The 18,631-nt window shown below is 54.2% G+C and overlaps 1 protein-coding gene across 5 annotated transcripts in view; it reads right to left on the reverse strand.

The window, feature by feature from the left end:
• The window catches only part of LOC105496309 (SRC proto-oncogene, non-receptor tyrosine kinase), a 60,750-nt gene extending 51,079 nt beyond the window's left edge, over nt 1–9,671 (reverse strand). For 2 of the 5 annotated variants that reach the window (XM_071079345.1, XM_024797468.2), the window contains exon 1: nt 8,146–8,345. The gene's annotated coding sequence lies outside the window, so the exon portion shown is untranslated. Of the gene's footprint in view, nt 1–7,169; nt 7,289–8,145; nt 8,346–9,533 lie in introns of those variants that run through there. The other 3 variants (XM_011766638.3, XM_011766641.2, XM_071079346.1) reach the window with 3 other exon arrangements.
• Nucleotides 9,672–18,631: the final 8,960 nt, after the last annotated feature.

Consider the following 18,631-nt stretch of genomic DNA (forward strand, 5'->3'; position numbering starts at 1 on the left):
GCCTTGAACTAAATGCTTCATGGAGATGACTGTACCCAGTCCCCAGCCCAGCCCCACTGGATGCACGCTTGTTACCCTCATTTCCCAGATGAGGAAACTGAGCCTCAGCGAGGGGAAGCAACTGACCCATAGTCCCAGGGCAAGCAGGTGGACAAGGAGGCTGCAACCCAAACTGAAGGCAAGAAATTAGGACCTTGATTGAGTCCCTTCTCAGGTTCCAGGCCTCAGTTCCCCCTCTGGAAAGCAGAATGTGCCCCAAGAGACTTCTGGCTGTGACATCACATTGTGACCTAGCGGATGTTATTTCCTTTCTCTCCATCTTCCCATCTGGATAACGGGGTGGTCTTTCCCTTCTTCCCCAGGTCAATACAAATTACAATAAAATAACAACACGCATCGAACACTTACTATGTGCTGGCATTGCTGAGAGCATTGGACGCAAGACTTCATCCTTGGAACAAGCCCATGGGGTGGGTTCTACCACTAGGCTCATTTTTCAGATGGGGAAACTGAGGCACAGAGCGGTTAAACTGACTCACCAAAGCCACGCGGCTAGTGGGTGACAGCAGTTGGAGGTAGAGGAGAAGTCTCCCGGTCTTCACGCTGCCCAGTGAGGAACTGTGGGGAGGGCTGAAGGGCTGATCAAGGGTCTGTGGAAGCAGAGAAGGGCTCAGCCCAGATGAAGCGGGGCAGGCCTGGCATGCCCAGGAGGCCCTGGGTTCAAATCCATGCACTGGATGACCTTGGGCAAGTCCCCTGGCTCCTGAGCTTCCTCTTTGGTGAAGTGGGGCCGGGACCACTACCCTGCGGGGCTGCTGTGAGCATGAGACAACCATTTGCCTGGCACTGCAGAAGGGCTCAACTCTGTACCGGAGGAACGAACGCTGGCTGAAGGGACCACCAGGGCTCACCGTGGCTCACTGCTCCTTCAGGGTCCCGGGCGTGTCTGGTCCTCCCTTCAGAAGTGGGAAGAAAACTGGCCTAATCTGCCTCTTCTCTGATTCTTAGAAGGAACCCTCCAAGTCCCTTCAGAGCTGCGTGACCTCAGGCAAGTCACTTTACCTCTCTGAACCTCCAAATCCTCCTTTTGACAATAAGTCATGCTTTTCACAGGGCTCTGGGAGAGGGGTTCCGGACTGAGGAGACAGGCTCGGTGGGGCAAGAGTCCAGTTCCATTTGCCCAAGCAGAGAGAGCACCTGGCATGACCCTGACTTGAGGTCACAGTTTCCTCATCTGCCACACAAAGTTTATGACAGTGGTTCTGCCTGTCTCAGCCCTGCTGGTGCTAGGGATGCACAGAGATAACTGCAGGAAGTTCTTGGTAAACTGTAAAGGGCTGTGCCCTTGCGAGTGATGATTACCATATTCCCTTAGAGGCAAAAAGAATCCTATGACTTGCCATCTAAGGCAGAATGTGTCAGAGCCATGAGGAAGGGCAAAGAAGGGACAAGGTGAAGTTCAGCGGCAGATGTGGGGTCAGTACGGACTCATGGACTCAGTGGGACTAGGAGGGTGGTCACAAAGGCCTTCTGAAGCCAGAGGCATCTCAGCCACTGGAGGGGTACTGAGAGGGAGGGCACATCAGGCAGTGGGAGCTGCAGAGGCAAAGGTGTGTGGCCCGACAATCCCAGGCAGGCAGGAAGATAGCTACAGCCCTTGATGTGCAGCCTAAGCCCATCCCTGCCTCTCTCTGAGTTTCAGCTGCCTCCCAAAAAACAAGAGCAGGAACAGGTCCTGCCTCTCAGGTCAAACAGGCAAGGATGCTCAAATAGAATCCTCAAGCTCAAATAGAATGCTCAAATCTTTGAAGAGAGGGGCCCATTCAGTGAGGGGGAGGAGGGAGGCCAGGGTGAGGCATCAGGGCACTGGGAGGCTATGCTAGGTCACAGGCAGGCAAGGGCTAAGGCAGGAGCCAGGCTCAGGGAGGCTGGAGGGAGCTGGTGGCTTCCAATGGATCCAGCCACCAAGTTTGTCTGTCTCTAGTTAATCTTCCCCCCACTCCCTTCCCCACAGAACAAGCCAACCACAGACAAAGGTGGCCGGTCACTGCCCTGGGGATTTCTGGATCAATCGACCTGCAGAGGCCCAGGATTCCTGCCTCATCAGGGAATCACCTTTCTAACAGGCATTCATAAATATCACACACTTCCTGAGTGCAGGCTCCGCACCCAAGCACTTGGCACACATTGGCTCACCGGATCCTCATGCCATCTTGTCAAAGCTGGTGCCAGCCTCATCGTCCCCATTTCACAGATGGGGAAACTGAGGTTCTAAGCTGTAAAATCATACACAGCAAACAAGTGGCCAAGCCAGGATATGAACCCAGAACCAACTGCCTTCAAAGGCTTTGCTAATTCCATTACCCTTTATGGCATAAGCACCCTTGAGCACCCAAGATCCCAGTACTCCAGGTCCGACTGGGGAATCCATCAGCCAGAGCTGGAACCCAGAGAGTCAGGGTCACCTGCCTCCAGCAACACACCCCTCCTATACCTGGGAAAAGTTTTAGCCACACTGGGTACACACTTAATAGGAATCAGATCCCCACAAATTACTCAGCAACCAGAAATCTGGGCTCACACCTCACTTTGCTGCGCTCCTATGGCCCCAGCTCTTAGCCTCTCTGAGCTTCAGTTTCCTTTTCCATGTAACAGGAGTAAGAGTTTGACTGCTCCCAGGATGGAGCAAGGGACACGATGGGTCACCTTATTATGATCCAGCTCAGAAGGGCATGACATGAAGATATCAATATCAGATAAGGTAAAAGTCAAGGCCATGAATTTGGGCAAAGCAGCCTAAGAGAAGCTAATCAGACCCCACAGGGAAGCCATGCTTCCCGAAGCCACTCCAGCTTAATTTCTACTCCCAGCAACTGGATTCTGCCTGTGTCGGCCTCATAGACCAGCAGGTCCAAGCGTTCAAAAGAACCCATTCCTAAAGTTTCTCAGTGGGTCCACAGATATCACCACCCACCCACCACAGACATCCCCACCCCTACAGGAGCATCTAAGAGGACTCCACTGGGCCTGCCCCTGGAACACTCCCCAGCTAGGATTACCATCACAGAGCCTCAATGGGAGGAGTCCTCACCATACTGAGGAAACTGAGGACCAGACAGGAAGGGATTTGGCCAAGATATTCAACTTCTCCTCCCTTCTGGCTTCTCCTTTTACTCTGGAACTTCTCTGGGTAGTTCTAAGGGAGAAGGAAGACCAAAGGAACCAAGGTTGGGGGAAAGTCACTTGCTCAAGGACCCAGAGCAAGGAGTAGAGAGATGGAGGTCTGGCTCCCAGCTCTGAGATCCTCCCCAGTCATCTATCCCTGACTCAGCCTTACCAGGCTGTACTGTGGGAAGGAGGAGGCTGGCTGGCTGGGGAGAGTCCTGGATCAAAGACAAGAGCTCTGCATTTTTTTCCCAGCTTAGATGATTTGCCCTGGGTCTTTCTGGCCTCAATCCCCCCATCTGTGAAAGGAGAAGGTCAGAATAGATCAAGAATGACAAACTCATGGCACATATACAATACTCTCTTATCCTCTGCCCATGGCAGACATGACTAATCTATCACAGCACTCTTTCCCATGAAGCCAACACTAAGCCTCAGAATGCTTCTCAACACAGCACTCTAGGCCAGGGGGATGAAAGCTCAGAGCCTTTCCTAAACTAGATAATATCTGAGTCCCCAAGAGGGAAAAGAATGGGGAAAGAAAAATATAAAAATTTCCAAGCACCCAGTAGATTTGAGCCACTGGGAATACATTAGCTGATTTAATCCTCACAAGGGAGGTGTGCAGAGGCTGAGGTTGAGAGAGACTAAGTGACTTGGCTTTGGACAAACAGCGGGGAATGAGGCCTTGAACACAGAGGAGGCCTCTACTGGGTATCCCTCCCCCAGGAACAGAGACACGGAGCCAGTCACCAGGTGGGGACCTAAGGTACAGCCTCATACCATCCTCTTGTTAGCCTTACTAGGTACCAGCCCTAGGCCCATTTCACAGCTTCAGAAACTGAATCACAGGACAGGGAATCAGCTGCCAGAGGAGGCAGGACTTGAGCAGGTGCCTGGCCCTCCCCCGCCTCCACTGATTGAGTCCCTAATGTGTGCTAAGCACTTTATTTCTGTCCTCTTGGGACATCCTGGGAACCATGACTCACTATCCTACTTCAGGGATGAAGAAACTGAGGCTCCCCAGAGGAAGTGGCCCCCAGGAGTTCAAGGGGAAGCCAGAGGGGTTTTCCATGGAGATAAGGGGTGGGAGCCATGGAGGGGAAGGAAAGGGCTGTGGGAATCCGAAGGGAGATAGAGATGTGGGGACACACACCGAGGCAGGAAATGAAGCTCCGGCAAAAGGCCCAGCGCAGGGAAGTGGCAGCCTTTTTCAGTGGCTCTACTGGACTAGGAGTCCAGAGCCCTACAGCCAAGGCCTGACCCTGTCACTTGGCAACTGGGAGACCCTAGGCAAGTGGCTTTCCCTTCCCGGGTCTCAGTACTTACAACTGGAAAATGGGGCCAATTGCACCGAAGGCAGGCTTTGAAGAAGCGGGGCTAGGCTAGACACATGGCATTCTCCCCCGTTCAGCCTCTTCACACACAGAGAAGGCAAAGAGAGTGCAAGGCAGGACTCAAAGTCACCCTGCACATTGGCAGCCTTGGCTGCCAACATCCTCTCCTGAGCCAGCCCTGCCCCAACCGGCATCTTCAGACTCAATGAGATCACCCAGGCAAAGGCTTGACCACAGAGATGGCAGGGCCAGACGCAGAGAGGCCAAGTGACCTGTCCAATGCAACAGTGCAAAGCAGGTCCCATTTGCCAAGTACCTACCGGTGCCAGACACTGGGCACACAGCCCTCCTTTAACCCTAATCTAACAAGGAGATAGCTATTGTCCCCATTTTCATGACAAAGAAACTAAGTCTCTCAAAAGATACAGTAAATGATCCAAAGACACACAGCAAGTGGGACGGTTGCAACATAAACCTAGGCCTGTCTGACTCCTGAGCCCTTATCAAATCTTTGGTCCCCATCTCTCGGGCTGACCCCTCCCTGCTCCCCACCTCACTCCCAGCTTCCCGCCACCCAGCATTGCACTTCCCACACCCCCGGCTCTCATCCTCTCCAGCCTTGCTGCTAGTGAACTTCTACTCCACTTCCAAAGCCCAGCCTCAAATACCCGATCCTCTTGAGACCTGATCTAGGCCTCCATAAAATACTGGAGTCCAGCCCACAAATCTAGTTCTGTCGTCAGATCTTTCTATTGGTCAGCTCTGTACCTCTGGCCTCCAGCCTGAGGCTGTTCACACAGGGGACACCAATCAGCCCCCTGTGTGACGATGAAGGCCAAACTCCTCCCCAGGGCCCACAAGGCCCCAGCATGGTCCGGCCCTGCTGATACACCCGCTCGTTCTACCTCTTACCCACTCCCCTTCATTGTGTACACTCCAGCCTCACAGCTTCTCCCACTGATTCTCCATGACAGCACACATCTTGGCACACACCCCAGGGCCTTTGCATGTGCACTTCCTGCTGCCTGGCAAGCCCTTTCCCTAACTCTATGCCTGGTCAACCCCTACATGCCTCCTTCAAGATTCCTCTGTACCCCAGGCCTCTCTCCCTGAGCCCTTATCATATCTGTGATTATACAGTAACTCAACTGGCAACTTGTTTGCAACTTTGCTCACCCTCCAGATTCAAACTTATGGGAGGCCAAGGACCTGTTCCCAGGCTCCCAGCAAGTATCCAACCAGGCTGACCACACCCCACCACCCCAGGGCCCCTGGGAAGGGAAAAAGAGCTCCCTCTCCCCTTCTTTGCTGAGTGAACTCTTGCTAGTCCTCAGCTCAGGCCCTGCCACCTTCTAGAAGCCTCCGAGACTCCCACAGCTCCCACTCCCTACTAACTCCAGCACAATACTGCTCAGCCCCAGTTCCAAGTTCCTGGTACACAGCAGGTGCTCAATACAGGGGTCACAAATGCTTATACATGGGGAGGTCTGAGAAAATGGGGTCAGCTGAGGACCAGAGAGATGGGCATAAGGTCCCTCAACAGGTCACCGAGCCATCTCCTCTCCGGTTCCTGGGGCTTGAGGAAGCCAGATATCCCTCCACCCCACCCCCCAGGTCACAATCAGAGAAGCAAAAGCAGGAACCAGGCTGAGCTGTGGGTAAGTCATGCTCCAAGAAGAGCTAGGGGACAGGGAGAGACAGCCAGGGCCCTTCTTCCTAGAAGAGATGGGCCTAAGCTAAGCCTGGTGGGGCAAGGGTAGATAAGCAGCACCTGGAGGAGAGGGAGCTCCGGGAGGGACACTGTTTAGAAGCAAAGGCCCAGGGGCACGCGGGAGGGCCTAGGCAGGCAGTCAGCTGAGAGAGGTGACACACTGTAAATCATTTCCTTGGGTGGAAAGACCACATCACCACATCACCAAAAAGGCCTCGTGGCTTTCATTCAATCCCTCGGCACAACAGTCTTTTCCGGCCCTGCTGTGTGCGCAGTCCTGTCTTGGGAGCCTCCGCTGCCCCATCACTGGAGGGATGCAAGGGCAGCCAGACTGTGGTCTCTGAGGTCGGGGCTTTCATTCCAGCTTGCATCTGTATGGCCTTGGTCAAGTCACTTCCCCTCTCTTAGCCTCAGTTTCCCCATCAGCAAAATGAGGATAAACAAGAGTCCTTACCTCCTAAAAGGTGTTCAGTAGATGTTGGCAGCTGTCATTACCATTGGCCCAGTTTTATACGTGGCAAAACTGAGGCCAGAAGGGAAAAGTGAGTTGCTTACAGTCACCCAGCTGCTGGCTGGCAGGATGGTGCCAGGGCTGTTTCTTTCTCAAGGCACCAACCCATCTTCTTCTAGGATGAACTAGCCAGCAACCTCACATCTCACTCATCTTTCTCAGCCAATGCGTCCAGTGAACAATTCATTTATTGAGCATCTACTACATGCCAAGCCTCTACCTGCAGAAGCGCTTAGAATCTTCACCTGAGGATTCTCATTTCACGTATGGGGACTTAGTGGGGCAGTCTCTTGGCCCAGGTCACTGGGCAAGACAAGAAGCCTCAGTGCCTTGACTCCCCAGCCAGGGGGCTGAGAAGAGGGTCTGCAAAAGGACCAGCCTGGCCCACCCTAGAAACCAAGTCTGATCCCAGCTGCACTGTGGCTGTGGCTGGGCCTGGACTTACCCCAGGTGACCCAGCAACCACTGCCCCAAATTGTACAGAGTCCATGAAGTTCAGGAGGCCTTGCCCAGGGGCACACACAGGCTCTGTCCACTCCTAAGTCCACCTGAAGGACACAGGTGCTGAAAGGATACCACAAAGGTGAGCCCCTTCTGTTCACCCCATCCTTCCACCAGCCCAGCAATTCCAGCCAGGCCCACCTGCCACCAATGAGGACCCCAGTTCAGAGAGGCAGGCAGTTGTCTGAGGACACACAGCAGGGCAAGTGGCAGCCCTGGTGCAGGACTCAAACCCACCCCCAATCCCAGCCCAGGCAGACAGGTGGACCTGGCCCGGTGGCCAACACCCAAAACTTTTGCCAACTTCTGAGCCGGCTGGTGGCTGGGCCTGCTCTGGGGCGAGGCTGGGGGCTGTGAGCAGTGGAGACTAAACGCAGTCTGGCCCAGTCCCTTCCAGGCCGGCAGCACCAGGCCCTACCCGAGGCCCCAAGAGGGCAGGGAGGTCCTGGTGGTTCGGCCTGGCGCCCTGACCCCGGGGCCCCTCAGCCTGCCCTGCCGAGCCCCTCCACCTCCCACCCTGGGCCGGGGGGCGCAGGACCGGGCAGCCCAGCCAGAGGCGGCGCCGACTGGCTCAGATTTCAGATTTGGCCTAGACCTGGCCCGGGGGCTAGGGCCCAGCTCACCCGCTTCTCTGGGGGATCCTATGGGGAGCACTAGCTGGAGGGGGTCCCCACGCAGCCAGGACCCCTGCGTCCCCCCGCCCAGTCCCCTCCCCCCGCGGCATCACAACAAAAGGCCGCGCTGGGCATGGCCCTGTGCGCCCGCCCGGCGCTCGGGTATCGCGGCTCGGCCCGGGGGGTGGGAATTGGGGGGTGGACAGGAGCCCCCGCGGGCCCGCGATCCGACCCAGGTGGTCTAGGGCGGGGGCTCCCCCGCGCTGGCCGGGACGGGGGGCCCGCGGAGGGGCGGGGGGCGCTCACCTGGGCCGGCGGGCGGGCGGGCGCACCGGCAGACGGACGCACAGAAGGGCGGACCGCGGGACGGCCGGCGGGTAGGGCAGACGGCGGCCTGGCCGCTCCGGCTCCCAGGCCGGAATGGATTCCGGGCTGGGAGAGACAGATCGAGAGAGAAAGGGAGGAGGAGGAGGAGGAGGAGGCGGCGGCGGCCCGGGGAGGGGAAGAGGAGGGAGGGAGCGCGCGAGCTGGGAGGAGGGGCCCGGCAGGCAGCCGGGAGGAGGAGGAAGGAGGAAGCGCGCGGGGACGGATTCCCCGCCGGTGACCCGGGAGAGACCCAGGCACGGCCGGGGTCCGGGCGGGGTGGGGACACCGGGCACAGAAGCCCCGCCTCCCACTCCGCCAGGGCGTCCCACCCCGCGGGCCCCATCCGCCCCCAGGCCAAAATGCCCTCCTCGACCCACCCACCCTCTACGCCCCAAATCTGCCTCTCCCGAAATCACAATTAGAATAATATCAGCGGGCGTGGAGCGCCCGCTCTGGGCCAGGCGCCAGGCTAAGGTGCTCAGGTCGACTTCAGGGTTTAATCCTAACCACCACCTGGCCTGAGTGGCGGAAGATCGCCCCACTTTACAGATGGGGAAACTGAGGCACTGACAAGAACCAGGCCCTGGACTTTAACCTTGACCTGAGTTTCTCAAAGTGGGGGCTGGGGCAGGAGGGACAGGGTGGGGAGGAGCGACCTTTATTTTAATAGTTGTGGGTTCATTTTAAAAAGTGCGTAAGGAAAAAACATCCCTGGCAGCCCATTGGAAGTACTCTAGTTCCAGTTATTACTGCTTAGGAGGGGTTGGCCAGGGCATCGGAGTGGCACTCACACTTCCAAGTAAGTAAAGAGGCTAAGTATCTCTGAACCAGGGCAGGAAGTGTAGCAGAAAAACGGGACATTGAGGAAACGCTGCTTTAGGCCACAAAGACTCCCCATCACCCCCTGGCACAGGCTCCAGGGCTATCCTTTTGGGGCTGGGCACCCCACCCTTGGTTCCTCACCTGTCCTGGAATCCTAGCACAGGGAAAGGTGGACCTGGGTCCTGCTTTAAATATCACACCTGCCTCCATGTTCCTTCTTTGAAAGTTCTCCCATTTCACAGATGGGAAATTAAGGCCCAGCCAGGTCAAAGACAAATAGAAGCCTTTGCCAAGCTTCTATTTCCTGGGCAAAGGTCCCCGCTGAGAGGAGCCGGGAGGAGCACCCTAGAATGTGGAAGGCAAAGGCCTCTGGGTACAAAATACCTTCCAGGAGACCAGGAATGAGCAAAGCCTTACTCTACACTGATCTAGGTTCGCATCTAGGCTAGCTGCCCCTCTGTTGTGGGGTGGACAAGTCCATCAGCTTCCCAGCCCAGCCCCCTCACCTGTAAAACAGGAGTGAACGTGACCAGAGAAGATTCCTGGGAAGGCTGAAACTGACCAGTGTGAGGATGGTCGGGTTGTGCTAGATGAATAGTAGCTCTTCCGGTGATAAACTGAGGCCAAAGGGGAAAGGGGCTGCTTGAGGTGCCACAGCCAGTCAACAGCAGAAGCCAGGCGAAATGGCTGCCCTTGTTTGCAAGGCTGGCTTAAAGATTAACCGCAGCTTCTCAGGGCTAGGCGGGCCCCCGGCTGGAGAAGCAGGTTTCTCAGCCCTCTTCCATTCCTTAGACATGTCTAAAGGCCTTTACTGGCCGTGCGGGGCTCGGGGGGAGGCAGGTATAGTCACCCAGTGACACGCTGGAGCTGGCCCTTGCCTACTTGCAAGAACCGACTGTGCTCATCTCTTCCCAAGTCCATATTCAAGAATGTCACACTGGTTAGCTCCATGTCAGCCACAGTGGGAGTATTTACCCCTTGGACATCAGAATACGCTACCAATGAAGCCTCTTTTTTCTTCCACAGAGCTGGTTGTTCAATATGTACCAGCACATCACTAAATTCATCCCCAGGAGTTCAACAGAAAATTCTGGGCTTTTCGAGAACTGGGATGACAGAGAGCTTAAAAGTACAGATTTTGGACCAGACCCAGGTTCAAGTCTCAACTCTGCCACTTTGCAGATAATGTAAGAAGCCTCAGTATGCCAACCTGAACAGTGGGCTAAAGATATCACAGCCCCCAGAAGACGCACGTAAGGATGAAATGAGGTGATGCCCGCTCAGCACATGTGAAATCTCATTCTCATTCATACCCTACACGCTCTTATCAGAGAGGAGGCAACTCAGACAAGTAAGGGTTCTGCAGGCAGATGCAGCTTCGCACCTGAAGCTACTGTGGGCTTCAAGGGCCTGGCTCAGTGGCTGAGGTTCTCAGGAGGATGTGGCCAGCACAATGGTTTCATTATTGAGCGTTTGAAGCGCTCTTTATTTTTAACCACCCCTCTGGGCTTTTGCTCAGGCTGTAACCCCTGCCAGGAATGCTCAGCCCCTGTCCCTGGCTACCTCGCCTTGTTCTTCAAAGTCCAGAGTAAATGCCACCTTCTCCACAACATGCTTCCTGACACACCCTGATGGAGGCACGTGCCAAGTCCATTCTGAGTGTGTCTGTCCCCACCCTGAAGGCAGTGACCAAGGCCTGGCCCATGCCCAGCACAGAGCAGGCACTGCCCAGTTGGCCAGGCAGCACACACTGACTTAGGACCTACAGACAAGAGTTCAAGTTCCAGCTCTTCCCTTCAGTGACTATGTGAACCTGCCTTCTCTGGGCCTCAGTGTACTCATCAGTAAAACGAGGGTAACAACCCTGGCAAGCTCCAGGATTATGCAGTTGGGAGTTGCGGGTCTGGCCTGGTGGATAAGTGACTCTTTGTGCAAATTATTTTGCTTAAAACATTCTTTGTTGGTAAAGCAGCAACTCACTGCTTAATTCCTGCAAATCATCATTAATGGACAGCAAGCATTTATTGACTACCAACTGTATACATGGCCCCAGACCAGTCTTAGAACACCAACAGGAACCACTTCCCAACCCAAAAGCACCCAGCAGATGATAGATGCTACTGACATCAATATTGCTGAGATGGTGAGTGCTGGTCGTATAGTCCTCTGTCTCCAGAAACCTCCTCTTCCCTCCTTCCCTCAACCTGGGTGGGTCAAAGCCACAACTGAGGGGAGGGTGGAGGAGGTAGGGTGAGGCAGTGAACCCACCAGTCAGAGTTGTCCCATCACATGGGATTAGAGGTGCTGCCCACACCACACCTAGTGCCCTGGTGACTCTGGCTCAATGGTGGCTGATCTGCCATGCCCAGCCCCAGCCCAGCTCACCCTTGCTGCAGCAGCCAGGAAACTGGACCCATCACAGGCCTCAGTGGGAAATTCCAGACCAGCTCCGCCATTCTCCACATGGTGTGCTGTGAGTGGTCTAGTTGAAGCCACTGGGCTCAGGGCTACAGGATAGGGTTGGGTGAGGGATGGGCTCTAGCCTGAGGCTGTGGAATGGGCTTGGCACCTCCCCTGGCACTGCACTTCACAGTTTCCGCAGAGATGTCCTGCTGTGCAGGCCCTGGTCCCCTCCCCTCCTCTACCTGCCTCCTGCTGTCCCTCCACAAGCAGTCCCTGTCCTGAGGCCTTTGCACGTGCTGATCCCTCTGCCTGGAAGGTTCCCACCCCCTGGCCCTTGGCTGGGCTGCACTCATCCTTCCTCCTGCAGTGGTCATTTATTGAGCATCTACTATGTGCTAGGGTCTGCGCTACATGCTGGGATACAGCAGTGAAAAAACCAAGGCTGGTCTCTGGTCTCTAACTTAGAGGAGTCAGGGATGGGCAAGTACAGGGGCTGCAGGGCCCAGAGTGAGGCCCCTAACCCAGCATGTGTGTTGAGGAGAGAGTTGTCTATGGAGAGTTTAGAAGCCTGGGGAAATGGTTGCCAGGTGAAAATGAGACAGGGAGGCAGGGCATGGTGGGTCATGCCTATAATCCCAACACTTCGGGAGGCTGAAGCAGGAGGATCACTTGAGCCCAGGAGTTTGAGACCAGCCTGGGCAACACAATGAGGCCCTGTCTCTACAAAAAAAAAACCTAAAAATTAGCCAGATGTGATGGTATGCACCTGTGGTCCTAGGTACTGGGAAGGCTGAACTGGGAAGATAACTTGAACCCAGGAGATTGAGGCTGCAGTGAGCCATGATCGTACCACTGTACTCTAGCCTGGGTGACAGAGCAAGACCCTGTCTCAAAAAAAAAATAATTATAATAACAAACAGGACAGGGCCAGTGTGCAGGTAGAGGGACAGCATGAGCAAAGACAGAGATGGGGATGCCGCTGCGTCTGGAACTCCATGCAGAAGCACGTGGTGTTTGCAAAGCACAGCATGGCGGCTGGGCTGGAGTCAGGAAAGTAAGGTGGGCAGGGTGGCAGGGGAACCTGAGGATCCCTAAGTGCCAGTCGTGGCTTCCGTCCTGGAGGTGGTGGGAGCCATGGAGGGTGGTGAGCAGAGCAGGGCCTGGCGAGATGTGGAGTGGCAGCCACATTAGGGGACAGGGAGGGGGCAGTCAGGAGGCCTCTGTGCTGAGGAGCAGCAGGGACCCAGTTAAGGCAGAAGGCCTGGCTCATACAGGAGCGTGTGCATGGGCATATATCTGTGTTCCGGGAAGTGAGGCCAAACTGGCCGAAGGTGGGAAACCAAGACACTAGAGACTCCCAGCCACATGGGAGTCAGGAGCCAGGAGCCGATGAGCTTGTTCTCCCGCAGCGGCCAGCGCCAGGAGGGGCGTCCATAACATGGATGTCAGAGGCAGGAAAGAAAAATCTGAAAAACTATCAGAGCAAAGAGGAGACATGATCCTGGGGCAGAAAAAAGACATTAGGGAAAGACTTAGGAAGTCTGACTAAAGCATGGACTTCAGTTATAATAATCTATCAGGCCAGGGGCAGTGGCTCACGCCTGTAATCCCAGCATCGAGGCTGAGGCAGGAGGATCACTTGAGTCTAGGAGTTCAAGATTAGCCTGGGCACACAGTGAGACCCCTGTCTCCACAAAAAACAACAAAAAATTAGCTAGGCATGGTGGTGTGCACCTGTATCCCAGCTACTTGGGAGGCCGAGGCAGGAGGATCGCTTGAGCCCAGGAGGTCAAGGCTGCGGTGAGCTGTGATCATGCCACTGCACTCTAGCCTAGCAAACAGAGTGAGACTCTGCCTCTGAAATTTTTTAAAATAATAATAATGTATCAATATTGTATTGATTCATTAATCATAACAAATGTGTCCCCGTCAGGGAAGAGATGGAGACAGCAGCAGCTGAGCAGGTGGCGCCCAAGTGGTGACCTACAAACGGCGTTAACCACTGAGTACAGCCCCACACACTCAAACCCCACAGCCGGACCTTCTGGGCTGTGTGGCCGGTTCTCAGATGGGCACCTCAGGCTCAAAAGTGTCTCTACCCAGCCCAGAATCTGGAGACAAAACACTGACGTCAAAGGCAGAAAAGACCTGTCCATGTGAAAATGGGGGAGACGCCTGGCCCCACTGGGCTCACGTGACGGCCAAGTGCCAAGAAACTCAGCCACTCATCACCTCACTCACCTCAGGCTGCAGAAGAGGCCCAGAGAGGGACAGGCATTCTCCCAAGGTCACACAGAGAGTCGCTGGCAGGCAGAGCCACCACCCCACCCCAGCCCAGGCCTCCTTCCACCACATCCCAGAATGTTTGTGAGAAAAGATGAAAGGAGGCTGGGCCCTTGATCTGCCTGGCCTGACGGGAGGGCAGAGGGCAGCCGGAAATCTGCAGCTAGAGCTGTGACCCCACAGTCCACAGGGGGCGAGAAACCCGCCGCACAGAGAGGAGACGGTCACGACGGGAGGGCTGAAAGAATCATTGTAAAAATAATCACCACGGCTCACAGTCCTGGTGCAAGGAGTTTCCTGAGCAGGGAATTGCTTCCAGGGACCCTGGAAGTAGTATCTAGTTCATTCTTCACAACGCAACAAGGTAGGAGCTATTGTTATCCCACCGTACAGATGAGGAAACTGAGACTCAGTGAGGTGACATGACGTGGTGAGGAAGGGCAGGAACTTGAATGCAAACCCAGGCAAAATTCAAGTCTTCCTGGCTGGGCGCGGTGGCTCACGCCTGTAATCCCAGCAGTGTGGGAGGCCGAGGCAGGTGGTTCCCAGAGGTCAGGAGATGAGACCAGCCTGGCCAACATGGTGAAACCCCGTCTCTACTAAAAATATAAAAATTAACCGGGCGTGGTGGCGGGTGCCTGTAGTCCCAGCTACTCAGGAGCCTGAGGCAGGAGAATTGCCTGAATCCAAGAAGCAGAGCTGAGATCGCAGTGAGCTGAGATTGCACCACTGCACTCCAGCCTGGGCGACAGAGCAGGACTCCCTCTCAAAAAAAAAAAAAAAAAAAAAAAAAAAAAAAATTTAAGGCTTCTTGAATCTGGAACTCCGGCACTGCAGTTCTGTGCTACCCGGGTCTGTGAACCTCGAAGCTCACGTATTTCATATCCAAGAGCGAAAGGCCGGATCCACAGGGCCGGGCAGGGAACCACTGCAGCCCCTCTGAGCACTGGCCTCCACCTCAGTGGAATGCCTCCATCCTCCACATTTCCTAGGCATTGGGAAGATACAATGTAGCAATGCTTTGTGGGAGTACTTTGAAAAGTAGATAGAAGAAAAAATGTTCAGGCTATACTCCACCCTCAAGGAGGGGGAGCATGACTCCCCAGTCCCTAAGTGTGGGCTGTGCTTGGTGGCTCCCTTCCAAAGAATTCAGGGTGGAAAGAGGGGTGGGGGTGGTGCCTTTGCAGTGCAGGAACCTTACGAACGCTATCTCAGCCAGGTGATCAGGGCCAACAGGCCTGCTGATAACATTTGCCCTTGAAATTATGTGATGAGAATGGCATTTTACCTCTGTGGTCTTTCTCCTCAGAACCCAGAACCCCAGTCTAGCCATGAGAAAAGCTTCAGACAGATTCCAATAGCGGGGCATTCTACAGAACACCAGACTAGGCCAGGCACTGTGTCTCACGTCTATAATCCCAGCACTTTGGGAGGCCAAGGCGGGAGGATGGCTTGAGGCCAGGACTTCAAGACCAACCTGGGTGACATGGCGAGACCCTATCTCTACCAAAAAACAAATTTTTAAAAAAAATTAGCTAGGCGTGGGGGCACATGCCTGTAGTCCCAGCTACTTAGGAGGCTGAGGTGGGAGAATCGCTTGAGCCTGGGAGGTGCAGGCTCCAGTGAGCTATGATTGTGCCACGGTACTCCAGCCTAGGTGACAGAGTGAGACACTATCTCAAAAAACAAAAAACAAAAAAGGTTGGGCGCAGTGACTCATGCCTGTGATCCCAGCACTTTGGGAGGCTGAGGCAGGCGGATCACAAGGTCAAAAGATCGAGACCATCCTGGCCAATATGGTGAAACGCCATCTCTACTAAAAATACAAAAATTAGCTGGGCCTGGCGGCGGGCACATGTAGTCCCAGCTACTGGGGAGGCTGAGGCAGGAGAATCGCTTGAACCCAGGAGGTAGATGTTGCAGTGAGCTGAGATCACACCACTGTACTCTGTCCTGGCAACAGAGCGAAAATCCATCTCAAAAAACAAACAAACAAACAAACACAAAAAACAAAAAACAGAACACCTAACTAGTACTCCTCAAAACTGTCAGGGTCATCAAAAAAAGAAAAGTCTGAGAAACTATCAAAGCCAAGAGGAGACATGATCCTGGAAGAGAAAAAGGACATAGGGGCTGGGTGCAGTGGCTCACACCTGGATTCCCAGCACTTTGGGAGGTCAAAGCAGGTGGAACACCTGAGATCAGGAGTTCGAGACCAGCCTGGCCAACATGGTGAAACCCCGTCTCTGTTAAAAGTACAAAAATTAGCCAGGCATGGTGGTGTGTGCCTATAATCCCAGCTACCCAGGAGGCTAAGGCAAGAGGATATCTGGAACCCAGGAGGTGGAGGCTGCAGTGAGCCGAGATCGTGCCACTGCACTCCAGCCTGGGCAACAGATAGAGACACCATCTAAAAAAAACAAAAAAAAAGACACTAGGGAAAAACTAAGAAACTCCATATCAAATATGGACTTTAGTTAATAATAATGTATCAATATTGGTTCATTAATTGTAACAAATATACTATACTATCATGGATATTAATAATAAGGGATTCCCTAGAAAGCCCACTTGAGAAAAAAAAATTAATATAACAATATAAGGGAAATATCAGGGAAATTTAGTGTGGGGTATGTGCCATGTTCTAGAGCAAAGGACTGAATTTTCAGACAGGGAGGAAGCTAAGACACTTGTCTGTAAACATTTCCTTCTAAACTCGGGGAAACTTAGGACCAGAGAATAGAAGTGACTTGCCCAAGCTCAAACTGCACGTTTATGACAAATTTAAGATCAAGCTTTCTCAATGTCACAAGAATTCAGTAACAGCCTACTGTATACAAGGCACCAGTCTAAGTCCTCATCATGGTGAAGGTTGGTGGGGAGGTTCAAAGATTTGTCCATGGGTCAACACCTCCCCACGGCCAGGTCCCCAGGGACACGGACTCTGCCCTTTGAAGGCTCCAAGCCAGAGGACGAAACAGACCCTGAAACGCTATGAGCAGGAGGGCCAGAGAGCAACACACTTTGGTATCCAGGAGACGCAGCCCCACTGCCTGCAACCCTGCAACCTCCCTGAGCCCCACTGAGCTGCTCAGTAAAATGGAACTAAGGACAGTGCCAATTGTCAGTGATGCCGAGAGGTACAAGGAGGTGAAATGTGAGACCCTGTGCATTGTGGACTCCCAAGAAACAGTGATTCTTTTTATTTTTAAGTGTGTTCTGAGTGCTACAGGAGTTCAGGGGTGGGGAGCATCTGTCAGTTTGCCTTGATAGGGGATTCTCAGAGAGTTTACCAAACGAGGGACATTTAGATTGAGTCTTGGCTGAGTGCAGAGGCTCACACCTGTAATCCCAACATTTTAGGAGGCTGAGGCAGGAGAATCGCTTGAGCCCAGGAGTTTGAAATCAGCCTGGGCCACATAGCGAGGTCCCGTATCTACAAAAATGATTAAAAATTAGCCAGGTGTGGTGGGTGTGCCTGTACTCCCAGCTACTCAGGAGGTTGAGGCAGGAGGATCACTTGAGCCCAAGAGTTTGAGGCTGCAGTGAGCCATGATTGTGCCACTACACTCCAGCCTGGGCAGCAAAGCAAGATCCCATCTCCAAAGTAAAAAAATAAAATAGATTGGGTCCCGAAGGATGGAAAGGAGTTTGCCACACTGGAAGGATGTGAAAGCTGCGGCCCCAGCTTTCAGTTCTCACAGTCTGGTCCGAGAGAGAAGGGGACATGTCAAGCCACCCTCCCAGGGGATTCCCACGCAGCAGGACTTCCCCATTTCCTGGCCTGGATGGCTCCTTCCTGGCCTCCCTGGCCTCTGAGATTCACCAGTGCCTGAGCCAAGGGCACAGGCAGCAGCGGAGGGGGAGGGGTGGGGGCAGGCACCAGGGCTGAACAAACCCAGGGCTCATCTGGAAAGGAAACCAAACCCTGCCTCCCACTTACCAGCTGAGTGTCACTTGTAGAACTTCCTCCTTCTGTTCCTGTTCAGGAATTACCCAGGCAAGGCTCTGTGGCGGGACTCGGGGACAGGGGCTGCCCCAGAGACAGGGCCTGGAGCCTCCTCAGTCTGCTCTGGCCACTCCCAGACTCACCCCCATCTGGCTGGTCGGCCTGCTCCCAGACCCATTTCTGCCCTCGGCAGGCCAGGTCTCCTCCCTCCTCCACACACCTGCCCACGAGGCACCATGGTCCAAACCCCACTCCCCCTTGGCCCACCCCCGGCCCCTCCTAGAAATCTTCCACAGAGATCCCTCCCAATCTTGGCTTCCTTATGGTCTTTATCCATTCAGGCCTGCATGTCAGCTCCTGTGCTGGAGCTGGGGACAGATGAGTGAGCAGTGAATGACCAAGACTGGCACCGTCCCTGCCCTTTGGAGCTTGGGTCTCTAATCCCTATGTCCCGTGTGTCCCGCATGCTTCATCCACACCCGGGTGGGGAATCGGAAGCCAGGACCGCAGTCCTGAGCAGCCTCTGAACAGTGTGGCCTTGGGCAAGTCCCTTCCCTTCTCTGGCCAGCGTGGTTTCCATAGCTGCTAAGGGAAGCAGTGTGATGTCCAGGGGGCAGGCAGGAGGGATGGTGATGACTGCTCCCCCAACCCTGCCTGCCCCAATGTAATGTCCTGCAAATAAAGTTTCCCTCCAAGTGGAACTGGTAAAATGTACACACGGGGCTCTGACTCATCAGAACTTTTTTCAGAAACAAATATATAGGGGTCAGTGGGAGGGACCTGCCAGGTGGCTGAACATCACAGTTAAGAGCAGACCTGGGTTTGAATCCTGCCTTGGTAGCTGTGTGGCCTTGGAAGTCATTAACCCCTGACTCTCATTTCTCTCACTGGTAAAACGGGGATACTTGTATGCACCTCATATGGCTGTGTAATGATACACATGTTAGATACCCAGTAAATGCATATCAT

Source organism: Macaca nemestrina, chromosome 15 (genome assembly GCF_043159975.1).
Source record: "Macaca nemestrina isolate mMacNem1 chromosome 15, mMacNem.hap1, whole genome shotgun sequence".
In the NCBI taxonomy this organism is placed as follows: domain Eukaryota; kingdom Metazoa; phylum Chordata; class Mammalia; order Primates; family Cercopithecidae; genus Macaca; species Macaca nemestrina.